General features: G+C 33.2%; 1 pseudogene across 1 annotated transcript; it reads left to right on the forward strand.

Annotated features, from left to right (window-relative positions):
- The first annotated feature begins 1269 nt into the window (after positions 1-1269).
- LOC145945270 (proto-oncogene tyrosine-protein kinase ROS-like) lies at positions 1270-8793 on the forward strand (annotated as a pseudogene). The gene is made up of 9 exons (XR_014426820.1): positions 1270-1932; positions 2545-2626; positions 2753-3400; positions 3632-5070; positions 5238-5339; positions 5497-5690; positions 6497-6967; positions 7229-7349; positions 8443-8793. The product of XR_014426820.1 is annotated as a proto-oncogene tyrosine-protein kinase ROS-like (transcript).
- Positions 8794-13757: the final 4964 nt, after the last annotated feature.

A 13757-nucleotide genomic window follows, 5' to 3' on the forward strand; every position in this document is an offset into this window, starting at 1 on the left:
GTTAGTGTTACCTAGTCCAAGTATAATAAATCAAAAGGGAGATTCTAGCTGTTCCGTTGAGTGTAACTAGGATAAATCCAAAGCAGTATAAATTTCGTGTTAGAATCAAAATTGTAGTATGTATTAATGTTAGAAAATAGAGGCTCACTCATGTTGTCATTAGTAAAATATTATGAATGAAATTGACTAATACTCACCCGACGTTGTTCTGATGCAACTACGTATTTCTCTACAGAGCATTTCATTATAAAAAGTTTTTGGCCAGCTTATGGCCCTCTTTGATCCCAACAACTTTTATTCGGGTCATATTTCATAAAAACCACGATCTACCATCTACTATTTCGTACCAATAACATATTAGACCTTCAAATGACCTCTACAGTTCATTTCGAACCCCCATATAGATACATATCTGAACGTAAAATTTTGCGCTCTTTCAGAATCCGAGGTCAAAAATATGGGTTCCCATTTGAAAAACACAAGTTGACCTTCAAATGACCTTGAAAATTGAGGTCAAGATCAAAGCAAAGGTCATCATAAGGTAGCTCACTTAAATCCCTACAACTTTTATTGGGATCATTTTCCTTGAAACTTCAATACTGAAGAGTTATTAGGGTGGTCCGTTACTTTTGGGACACCCTGTATATAAATATATATGACACTTGAATTGAGTTTCATGTGATTTTTAATAATCAATTTGTAATAAAAACTAATTTACTTTATTAAATAATTATAATTATTTAATGATATAATAAGACTTGTAAATTAATTTTTATTTAACTAAATTAATTCAAAGTGTCAGCGTCATTTTGATGTGTCAAGGATAATTGCATTGTCCTATATGCATATAAAGAAATGTCGACTATATTGATATAATAAAATTCAAATTGTATCAATTAACTTTATAGGGCCAATAGTTAAATGAAAAATATACGTAACAGCAATAACCGGCTACCCGCGTTTAAATTTATTGATGTATGTATATAATATTCATAGTATATCCATTTATATAGCCATATTTATATAGCCATATATATTCTTATATATCGTGGTAATGTCAATCGAAAGTTTTTGGTATCCTGTTTTCCAGAATTTGTTTGGGTTAAAAGATATAACCGTAATCAAAAAGAATTTCGACAAGATTTTAAGTACAAAAATTTATATTATTTCTATAATCACACACATTCACATAAAAGAGAATATTTTAAACATTTTTATTTTTGAAATACAAATGTTATTATTGAAATTTTAATCATAATTGACGGATTATTAAAAATTAACCTCGTTTATTTTAAAAAGTTAACTAACTATTGCAAAAAAACTAAATCATTAGCTATAACAATCAGCAAAATTGCTTCAGGAATCGAAAAGAGTAACATTTTCATTTATTAAAAAGAAACGATTATTAATTCTTATTAAATAATCCTTATTCTGCCTATTCTGCGTGAAATTCTTTTTAATATAAGAATAATGTTTGATATTTCGCAAGAAAATATGTTGAAAAATAATAGGAATAAATATTTTAGAAATGAAATTACATAATATTTAACACATTATAAATAAGGAATGGAATTATAAATAAAAATATCAAGCTAATATTATTAAAAACAAAAAATTTTATGCTCATTTTAGTTATTTCGACATATATATGTTATTTTTTATGATAATCTTATTTATATATATTTCTATATATACGACTATTTTATTTATCATTAAAGATACCGTGGAATTTTTGGCCTAGTTGCCTTACTTATTTTTTTTATATGTTATATTTTATTAAGGATATTCCAGTGCCCGAAAACAACAATCATCTCATTTTACGAAATCTCGAGCCGGATCAGAATTATTCTGATAGCGTGACTATAAAAAATGATGTCGATGAAGTCGATGAAGTTACATTAGCAAATATGTCCATGAACCCAGATTCTATTGGTAAGATGCAATGAATATATAGAACGTTAATAAAAAATTATCAAAATATTTACAAGTTGTAAGTATAATGTAAATTTAAGAGAGAGTGAAAATTAAATTTAAAATATATTAAATCATTTTCTAATAACAAGGATAATATAAAATTCATTCTGTCAAAAAGAGAGAATAAATGTATACACTGTATGTAAAATAAAGCAGAATTTAGATAACACCATCAATTTCATTATTTTTCTTGTTTGTTTTAAATCTGTCGCAAATAATATACTTCTGATTTGTGAATAAATAGAAAATTTTAAAAAAGGGTTTAGCACTTTATTGGAAGCTTTTTTCATTATAACTTAGCAATTACTTTACTAACATAAGTCTTGAAACACACACACACACACACACACACACACACACACACACACACACACACACACACACACACACACACACACAAGAGTTTCATGTTATTTCATTATTTTAAAAACTTGCTCTGTCAATTTTTTAACATATGTTTATTTTTTCTCTTTTTTTTTAATTATTGCACGTTAAATTATTATTATTGTTTTTAATTTACCGAGATAATCAACTTAAACATATTAATATGTACCATCTTAAAATCTCTAGGAATAATTCCGAGCGAGCCAAGAGCATTCGTAGAGTTCAATGGATTTCTAAATGAAAAATTCAACATTTCTGTGACATTCAGGTGAAGAATCTAAGTTTTCAGTCTATATCCTTTTTTTCTCTAAAATTTAACATAGACATATACAATAAAAATATTAATTCTGATAAAAAATTATTAAATATGAAAAGGCTAAAATTTGTCTTACAGATGGAACCAACCTGAATTTGCAAACAAAGCGATACAAGGATATACAGTGCAATGTTGGTTCATTGAAAACCTAAAAAAGATTCAAATATGTGCCGACAAAAGTATTTTAACTACAATGGAGTATAATCTAAAATCTAATACAACGTACTATTTTCGAGTACGAGCGCATATTAAAGCTGGTGCTGGTCCTTATACAGATTTAAAGAACGTATCAACGACGCACGAAAATCCGATACCTCAAATATTGTTTACAATGAGAAATACTATTGCAATATGGGATATGGATTCAAGAACCTATGTCAATCTCTTTACCATTAATAGTAATGTTAATGCAATAGAAGTGGCTTATTCTGTAGCAGAACATAAAATTTATTGGATCCAGTCGATTCGTAATGAGCATGAAAATATACGAGATTTAATGATAGGGGATATGAATAAAAATGATATTACAAAAATTACTAGTTTAAAAGAAAATTCACACAATCTCTGCATCGATTGGATAGGAAGAAATCTATATTGGATGGAATATGACGACTCAGCGAAATCCATTATAAAGCTGGACTTAACAATGTGGCAAAATGGCATAATAAAAAAAAAAGAGATCTTGAGCAGTATCGCTTCTTATTTAACTATACAGCCGTCTGTGGGGTACGTTAACTTTTATTCACTTGAAAAAATAAACACTTTTGTGTTTTTTACTTAAGAATTTATATTATTTTCTAATTTTGCAATAATATACTATGATTTTGTAATAGAGATATAAAGAATCAAAAAATCATTATCATAAAATTGTAAGAACTTAAGTTTATTATTTTTTTAACTTCATGTTTAAAATTATATTTTATAATACACATATATAATAATATATATTTTTTCCAGATTTTTATACTGGATAGAAATATTAGATGCAGAATCATATATACAGTATGTAATAATGAAATCGGATCTTGACGGAAGAAATGTGCAATCTTTTTTAAAAACCGATATGACCTTTTGTCCATACAAAGTATCATTTTTCGAAATTTATTATCATATAAAGCTTGACATCACAAATACAGAGGAGCCGCTAATATGCTGGAGAGAAAACCATAAATTAATTGTGGCGAACATTAAAATAAATAAATGCAATTCGATTTCAACTGCTGAAATGGGCGCCCAGTTTGTGTCATATTTTATAACTGATAAAACAAACATTTATTTAAGTGGACCTTATTTAAATACATCAGATTTTTATCTTTATATTTAAAAGAAAAAGTATGCATTTGTCGACAGTGAAAAAAACGCATCTAAACACGTCCAAATAATAAAAAGCACGGATTACTTTAATCCCATAATATCGTTTGGTAAATCATCCTCTTTACAACCATATCCTCGGAAGGAATGCCTTATACCTGATGAAAAAATTTATAATATTACAATAATAAAAATAACAGCGAAAAGTATTGTTTTGAAATTTAATACAACAGAATCGACTCGCAAGCACAAATGCAAAAACAACATACCAACTCCTAAATATATCATCTACGTAAGCTGTTTGAATAATAACCTTAATAACAAGGTCGATGAATTCTATATGCAGACATACAAGCGGCATTATAAAATTCAGAATTTAACACCGTTTACAAACTACACGCTGAAACTAGCTGTGAGCAATTTTTACTCTGATCAATTATCGACGGACCTGCAATTCAGACCGGAAGTAATATTGAAAACTAACGTAAGCAAGCTCAATGCACCGGAAAATGTAACGGTTCAGGTTCTCACGCCATCTATAGCGGCAGTTTATTGGATTCCACCCACGAAACTGAATTGTACGACAGTAACATATAAAGTATATTGGGAATCAATTAACTCGGTGAACAGCACGCAACCGATAGAAAAACTATTTATTAATAATAAAGTAAACAACAAACTTTTTACAATAATCCAACCGTTGCTGCCAGAACAGAAATACTTTGTATATGTACGTGTGTATCCAGCTAACTACAGCAAATTATATAATGACAGTTTGAGCAAAACTGTGTACACGTACTCGGAACCGAACAATATTACTTTGAGCGGAGTTAGCATAAACAATATGAATATTTCGTGGATTCCTAGCGTTAATTTGACGATCCATTACGTACTGGAATACAAAAATAATGTGATGCAAAAGTGGCAAATCGCAGATAATTTTGAGACAAATAATGAGACAGTAATGTATTATTTGGAAAACTTGCTACCGGCAACTTTATACAAGTTTCGTTTGATACTGACATATCCTGAGTACGAGAACTTTACATGGCCATCTGATGAAAGATTTATTTTTGAAACACTTGGTAAGCAAATATGATAATATGTAGATATTTTAATATGATCGGATTATTTGACATACATATAAATGTATTACTAAATTTTAAGAATTAAATATTTTTAATGATAAAATTATAAGTGGAAATACTAAAATAAGACAAGTAAATTAAAACTATATTTTTTTGTAACAAAGGTGACGATTCGATAATTCGAGCTACGCATTACAATCTAACATTGATGTTTAGCCTTGCTGCTATCGTTATTGTAATCTGCATCTGCTACTTTATTTATTGTTGTAAGTATATTTGATACAAATTTTTTTAATTATAAATTATGATTAATGTAATAAGTGGAGAGATTTTTCAAAAAAACTTTAACTTATTTGTTAAAAGAGCAAAATTTGAAATTTGCAATGCATAATATTATTTAAATATATTATAACTTTATAACAGTATACCGACAACGCAATGAAGATAACGAGCAAGTTTTGACTAGGATTCTACATGAGGTACTTATCGGAAACGTTCAGCATAATGCGCTATACAGTCCTGCGTTGCAATATAATCCAAATAAATTTATGCTGACTAAAATCAAACGTGAGCAAATCACACTAACGAAACTCCTTGGCAGCGGCGCATTCGGATTGGTAAATTTTTCGTAACGTCATATTTTAAGTCATTAATGTTTAGATGTAGAAATGAGAAATATACATTTCTTAGTAAATCTTACACCGAAAAAATTGTTTTCTTGAAATGCATTAATAAGTCCTCTTAATAGATAAGAATATTTCCATTTTTTAAATTGAGAATATATTTTTAATTTCTTTTGCAACTTCAGCGCCGCAATAAATAAATAAAATAAATTAATAATAAATTTAAAATAAAAATTAATAAAATAAAATTATTTAAATTTATAATAAATTCATAAGTTTACAATTAATATTAAAAATAATAACATAATAAGCAAAAATGTGTATTTAACTATGTCAAATACATAAAGAAATATTTAATTAAATATGTAACATTTAAATATACATGTAATAAGTAACAAATGTCCATTTGTAAGACTGTTTCTTGTTATATCGATTAATAATTTTAATAATACACGGATAGAAAAACATCTCATTAAGTATATATTCTTGCATGTTAAGAATATCTCTTTAGAGAATTTTCCTCCTAAATTAAGAGGATCCTTTTGGCGCCTATTTTATTGGAAGATATAATAAAGATAAGTGGCATATACTTAAGATGAGAATACAAATTTTTCGTATATATAAATCAACTTTTTAAAAGAATTAGTAATACATTAATTTTTATGAGACATACATATGCACTTAATTTTTTTTCGTTGAATTATTTAAAATAAATTAAAATACATATGTATAATGTTATATAAAATTAAATTATCTTTTCTTGTTTAATAAAAGTTACATTAATTTTCAATATTTCGCAGGTGTACCAAGGGAATGTCAAGGATTTAGAAGAACCGGGATCAGAGACATCCGTTGCCATAAAAATGTTAGAAAAGGGTGCTTCTGTCGAAGAAAAAAAGAAATTCTTGAAAGAAGCTAAGCTTATGAGTCACTTTAGACACGAACATGTGTTAAGATTACTAGCTGTTTGCTTAGACGATGATTCTCCATTACTCGTGTTGGAATTAATGGAAACTGATCTGCTAAAATATTTGAGAGAGTGTCGAATATTACAACCTTCTGATTTACACCCTTTGCGTCTACAAGACTTGCTCGCTATGTGCGAAGATGTTGCGCGAGGCTGTTGCTATTTAGAAGAGCTGCGCTTTGTGCATAGAGATCTCGCGTGCCGAAATTGTTTAGTGTCTGCGAGAGATCGTGAGAATCGAATCGTCAAAATCGGTGATTTCGGACTTGCTAGAGATATTTACAGGAATGTCTATTACCGCAAGGTAGATATAATTAATTAAAAAAATGAAACTTTTTGAAAGTATTTTTCTATTGTTGCGTCTTTATATTATTATATTATATCTTTAAGTCAAATAGAATTTAAGAAAAATGAAGACTCTGTATATATAATTTTATATATATTTCTCCAATATATATATGTATATAATGTATAATGCAAAATATTAGTTTTTTGCTTAAGAATACTTATTGCAAAAATGGATAATTAGAATAAGAGAATTATCTTTGTTAAAATTTTATTTTAGGAAGGAGAAGGTCTGCTTCCTGTTCGCTGGATGGCACCGGAATCCCTAGTGAACGGAATATTTACTTCTCAGAGCGATGTTTGGTCATTCGGAGTACTAATGTGGGAGATTACTTCATTGGGTGAGCAACCATACTCTACTACAAAATCTAATCTCGAAGTGATAAGTTACGTACGCGAGGGAGGCAAGTTGCAGATGCCTCTCGATTGTCCATCCTCATTATATCAGTTGATGCAGCGTTGCTGGGGTGTAGCAAATGCCAGACCAAATTTTAAACTTTGTCTGAACAATATTATAGATCTAAGAAGTGACGCAGAATTGCATCCAATATAAATATTTTCTAGTTGGCACAATTAATTAATTATTTGAACATGTGTATATTAAAGCGAAACAAATTTTTGTACATCTATTTGAGATATTTGAAAATATGTCTGTATTATACGTCTGTATATATATTTGCATTTAAAAAATTTTAAACTTTAGCATATATTTCGTTTACTAACACTGAAAAATCAAAAAAGAACAAGTAGTTATACCAGTGTTCAAATAGATAACTACTCTTGATTTTAGTTATAAATGGCATTTAGAGATAGATGAAATTACTATAAAATGTGTAATGAACTAAATTCTATACAAATCACATTTATAAAAAATCTGTTTTTATATATCTGATCAAAATTCTTCATGCTTATCAAAAATATTTTGTATGTCAAACAGGAAATAAAGAAAGACGCGAGAATGGGTTAATAAAGGTTAATAAGAATTTACATATATATGTTTCTCTTAGCAAATAATTCATGGAAAACCTGACTCTTTTGTTGGAGTAGCTTAGTCTAATAATTCGTCTAATAATTATAATTTATATTCTAATAATTTGGTTTACGTATTAGTTTCAGATTACTCAGTTAATTTCTTTAAGTAAAAGTGGCTCTATCTTAATTCAACTTCTTTTTCCATGAATGCGTTTCTTATCACTGACAGTTTTAACAATGTTTATATTTCAATAATAAACGTTTTTATTATCATTTTCTTTATAATCATAAAAATTTTATAAATTCCTGTATTTAAAAACATCTTATAAATATATTTTAATGTAAACAAATTTTCTGGAAAGCACAATGCTATAAACTTTTGACAATGCTATAACTTTTGATTTATGGCTGATGAAAATATGTACATACATATATGACATATATATATATATATATATATAGACTGTAATTCGGCGAGGTTCCTGTATGGAATTATTCTGGATCTGTCCTACTGAATTGATTGTCGGGACGACAATTTTGAAGAGGGGAGCAAATGTTATGTCCGTGAAACGTGCGAGTCACGTTACGTCCCTAAATCCGTCAGAAATCAACGAGTCTTCCATGAGATTGAGGAGCATCGCGTTGTCAAGGCGTCGCTGAGGATTGTTTTCAACAGCTGTCTTTTGGATAGTTGGAGTTCCGCGGCTGTCACGAGCGGACGCATTCGGTTCTCGTTCCGATTATATCCGAATTTCCCCTAATTGTTCTTCTCTTATTATTACCTTTATAATAAAGGTCTTTTCCTTTCCTTAATACGAGTACATTTATTTCACGTGCGTGAGTGAACGGTTTGCGCGTCGCAATCGGAAGTGATCTTTCGCGGAAATAGTTCCGCGGACGTAACAATATATATATATATATATATATATATTACATACATATATTAAGTGATAAATAGTATATAAATTCTCACATATAGCATGTGACAGCTTATGCGCATATTAATGAAAGATTGATTAATTGTCCCCAATTCAAAGTTCAACTGTACCAATCTTTCACTTCGATGTTTAGTAGCCGTTTTGCATGCGAATTATTTTAACTCAAAAATTCTGATTTTCTATATAAATTTCGTTAAATATAAAATAAATTACTCTACATGTTTTAGACAAAAATTTGTAAATTTAAACATATCTAGAGAAATAAAAATGTTTTAGAAATTATAAACAATTTATGTAAATGAGTCACAAACTTATTAAGTAATAAAAACATTGAAATCAACGAAATCATTAATTTTTTAAATTCTTTCTTTTAAATCTAACAATTATATTATAATAATACACGTACTATGTATAAATTTTAATATAGCGTCTGAATTAAATTTAATTTTAAGTTTTAATTTGACTACATAACATTGATTTTTGAATGTGTGATGCTAAATTAATATAGTTTATATACATTTTTTAAAAATTAAAACTCTTTACTTGTACGTATTATACAGTTTTAATTACACAAATAGTGTATTATCTGCAATATATAACATTCAATTTTCTTCATGAAGAAAATCTTGTATTTGCGTAAAGTATAAATTAGAGTATACGAAAATACTTTTGTTATAGCCCGAACTATAACCAGTAGTTATTAGAAATTAGAATTTACTGAATATCTTTATAGAATACTGTAAAACATTTTTGCTTATAAAAGAGCGCTCTCGACAAACGCTCGTCGCGTGAAAACGCTAACGCAGCGAGACACGCGCGAAGCACCGGAAATCGCAAGCTGCAAGCGAAGGCCAGGGACTTCGACCTGCTTCGCTTGCAATTAGACCAAAAACGCGTGAGTATTGTTAACCAATCAGGGACTTGTTTCCAAGGGCCTCGCCCGAAAGAAAACCAAGAAACAAAGAGGATATAGGACGGAGAGCCCGCCCGCGAAGGCAGTCTCGAATAAAACTCCTAAACATCAAGACGGAGTCTCGAATAAAACTCCTAAACATCAAGACGGAGTCTCGAATAAAACTCCTAAACATCAAGACGGAGTCTCGAATACAATTCCTAAACATCAAGACGTGGTCGCTAATAAGAATCCGGAACATCAGGACGAGACTCACTAATAAAAAATCTGAATCATTAAGAGAATTACTAATAAACGCTCGTTAGCCAAACATCGAATGTTACGCGAATATATATATATATATATATATATATATATATTTAAAGAAAGGTCGAGAAATAAAGTGAAACCAAATTTAATCAGAAATAAGAGTCGATTTAATCAAAAGAAGAGAGTATAATCTTCCTATCTTCCTACGACGTCCCGGTCGACCCGAGGATCCTCATCCTTAATTCGACGCAACCCCAGTGCCTTGTTCGAGGCACACAACAAAATTGGTGGCAGCGGTGGGATAGCGCCGACGGACCGCCAGGACCAGCAGGAACCTGAAGACCTGAAAACAATACAAAAGTATTAGAAAAATCAGGCACGTCGAAATAATCGACGGACAACATAGAAAGCAGCATACAATAAATTAAGACCCGCAATACACACATACACAACGTGTGGAAGCAGGCACGTCAGTTAGAAAAACAGCTGACGGAAATAAGCAGAAGTCACAGTGCAGTGAAAGTGAAGGACGCAAGCAGTACGAAGAGCGATAAGCAAGCAGCTGAGAATCGAGTAGGATCGCCAACGTCCCAAGGACAACGCCGACCTGCGACAATCTCACGGACAACGCGTCATCACGGAGCGACGACCTGCCGTATCAATCACGAGCACCGAGCCGCCAGCCGTTATCAGCCCACGAGCGATCGAGTTGCAGCAGCAGCAGCCAAGCCGTACCGAGCGATAAAGAGCGTAACGATGCGAACCGTAATACTGTAAGTCCGATCCTTATAATATTTCTGCGTGAATGTCGGAAGGGAACAAGACATCCCCGAAACCGATAGCGAACAAATCTTGGCTACATAGCGACTCAGCCAAACGAGCGATTCAAGCGTTACCCTTAACTGTAGAAAGACTCGAGCGAGTTCGTAGAAAATTAGAGAACGAATATTCAAGCGAAAGCGAAGACGAATTACCCGCGAACGTCATTGTTAAACGCGAGTTCCCCTTCGATAGTTTTGACGAAAGTATACTAAAGACGCGAACAGACGGTAATAACGAAAATATAAAAGAAATTAAAATACGCGCAAGCAAAACCCCTAGCAACGCGTCACAGAAAAGCGGATGGTCAACTACGTACGATAGTAGCGATTTTGACTCTAACGAAGATAACATGTCGGTAATGCACACTCCACCAAATGGTGCAGCGGACGTATCCGTGGGTGCTGTGGACCGCGAAATTGGTCGCCTACGCGTAACTATAGAGCGCGGAAACGTACATCGCGTAGAAGTCGACGTACACAGGACACCCGCCGAACATAGGACACCCGTCGAAAACAACGCGAACGAGGAAAATCCTTTGATGCGCGACGTATTACAAGGCCTACGAGATTTACGAATCGAAATGCGGACAGAAATAAATAAAATGTACGATTGGAGGTCACGCGGAGAAAGATCAGACGACAGTCGTCAAAGCTCCCGCGAACGCGCACGCAAACGGGATACAAATAGGCACCGCGATAATCGACATCTCCGTGAACACACCCGTAATCAAGATGCGGAAGAGAGATGCGACAGTCGGCAAGATCTACGCGAACTCACTCCCGAGCGAGACAGAAATAATCAACGTGATCACCGCGACTACCCTCGCAATCGAGACGCAGGAGATCGACGGAATCTACGCGAACACACACGCGAACAGGGAGCGGATAGGCGCTTAGACAATAGGCAGATTAGATCCCGCGAACGCGCTTATGATCGAGATTCGGACGAAGAGCACGAGCCTCGTATGGCTTACGGACGAACCGAGCGTGACATCCGAAATCGGCGGAATGCCTCACAACGGTACATGTCACTAAAGGAGGCGCGAATAATGATACCGGAGTTCGACGGCACAACGCGAACCCGATTACAAGAATTTTTAAACTCCTGTACGTACGCAATTAAAAATATTCACCCCGATGACGAGGAAGCGTTAATTCAAGGAATATTATTTACTAAATTACGGGGAAAAGCCATGCAAGATTTCGAGACACGAGACATTCAAACGTTCGAAGAATTGAAAGACCAACTAGAAAATTCTTATCAAAGTAAGCGGAGTACAGCGCATTTACAAATCGAGTTCAATTCGCTCAAGCAAAACTTTAACGAACCGGCACAGAGTTTCGGACAACGCGTCGACAAACTTGCCAGGAAATTATATAGCTCAATGATTGAGGGAGAAAAGCGTTCGAGCACATATAAGCGTGCTATTTTAGAAACCATACAAAGCCAAGCATTACTCAATTTCCAATTCGGGTTACGTAACGAATTGAAAATACTCGTGCGATCACAACGATACACAACACTCCAAGAAGCGATAACGGGCGCAACCGCAGAAGAAAAGTTAATAGGATCTAACGCATCGCGAATGACAAATGCATCGCAAAGCAAAACTGGGCAACAACCGCGACAAGGTCAACATAAAACCACGCAATGTTATAAATGCGGAAAATCGGGACATTACGGACGCGATTGCCGCAGCAGTAAATACGCACTCCCAAAACCGGACAAGCCCCCTCGCGCAAATACCGTAGAGAAATTCTGCAATTATTGCAAAAAACGCGGACATAATCGCGACGAGTGTTGGACTCTAAATGGAAGGCCGAAAACAAATACACCGGACCACGATAAGGGAACCGATAATAAAAAATCGCGAAGCATAAATAAAATTGAAAACCGTAAGAAACCACAATCGCGAAAAAGAGATACCGAATCCGAGTATAGCAGTGACGAGGAAGAACGGCAAGAAGAAAAGAATAAAAAGACACGCGCGATAGAATATCAGGTGACTCACGTGCGACAGACGCCTCGTGGAGCAGCGAGCCTGAATTTAATAACTCTACCTATACGCGAAGTAAAGAACGGCAAGATTAACATGCTCTACGATTCTGGAGCTACTGTCTCTTTAATAAAAGTTAAACATCTGAAAGGTGAAACCGAGATATACAACGACAAAATTACTTTGATCGGCATAACCGGGCATAAAGCGCGAACAATAGGAAAATTCTACGCGACTATCGATCTAGGCAGCCGAAAAATCAAACACGCGATTTATGTCGTAAAGGACGACTTCCCAATGGAATACGAAGGGATCATAGGAATCGATTTTCTACAAAAGCAACAAGTCACGTGCGATTACAAAAAACAGGAGATTCAAATAGGAAACGCCGTATTAAAATTACGACCGTACAATAAAATTCAATTAAAACCGCGTAGCGAAACGATAATACAAGCGGCAACGAATCGTAATAAGATAGGCATGATAAAGGCCGAAGAAACAGCACCTGGAATATATATCGGACGATGCCTGGTAGAACCAAAAAATTTTGTGTGCCCCGTCAGTATAATTAATACGACCGACGAGACCGTAGAGATTAGTACGCCGCTCGTAACCGTAGAAGACATATGTGAAGATAACGCACACAAAGTATACACGATACACACGGGCGACACACATAACTCGTCAACGCGCGACGAACGAATCTGACAATTATTACGCACGGATCATCTAAACGTCGAAGAAAAACGCTCAGTACAACGGATATGCGAAGAATATAGCGATATATTTCATTTAAATGAAGAACCACTGACATGCACCGCAACGATAAAGCACGAGATAAACACGCGCGCCGACACCT

The sequence above is a fragment of the Prenolepis imparis genome, unplaced genomic scaffold (assembly GCF_030444845.1).
Source record: "Prenolepis imparis isolate NDT839.2.m4 unplaced genomic scaffold, iyPreImpa1.0 SCAF_14, whole genome shotgun sequence".
Lineage (NCBI taxonomy): Eukaryota > Metazoa > Arthropoda > Insecta > Hymenoptera > Formicidae > Prenolepis > Prenolepis imparis.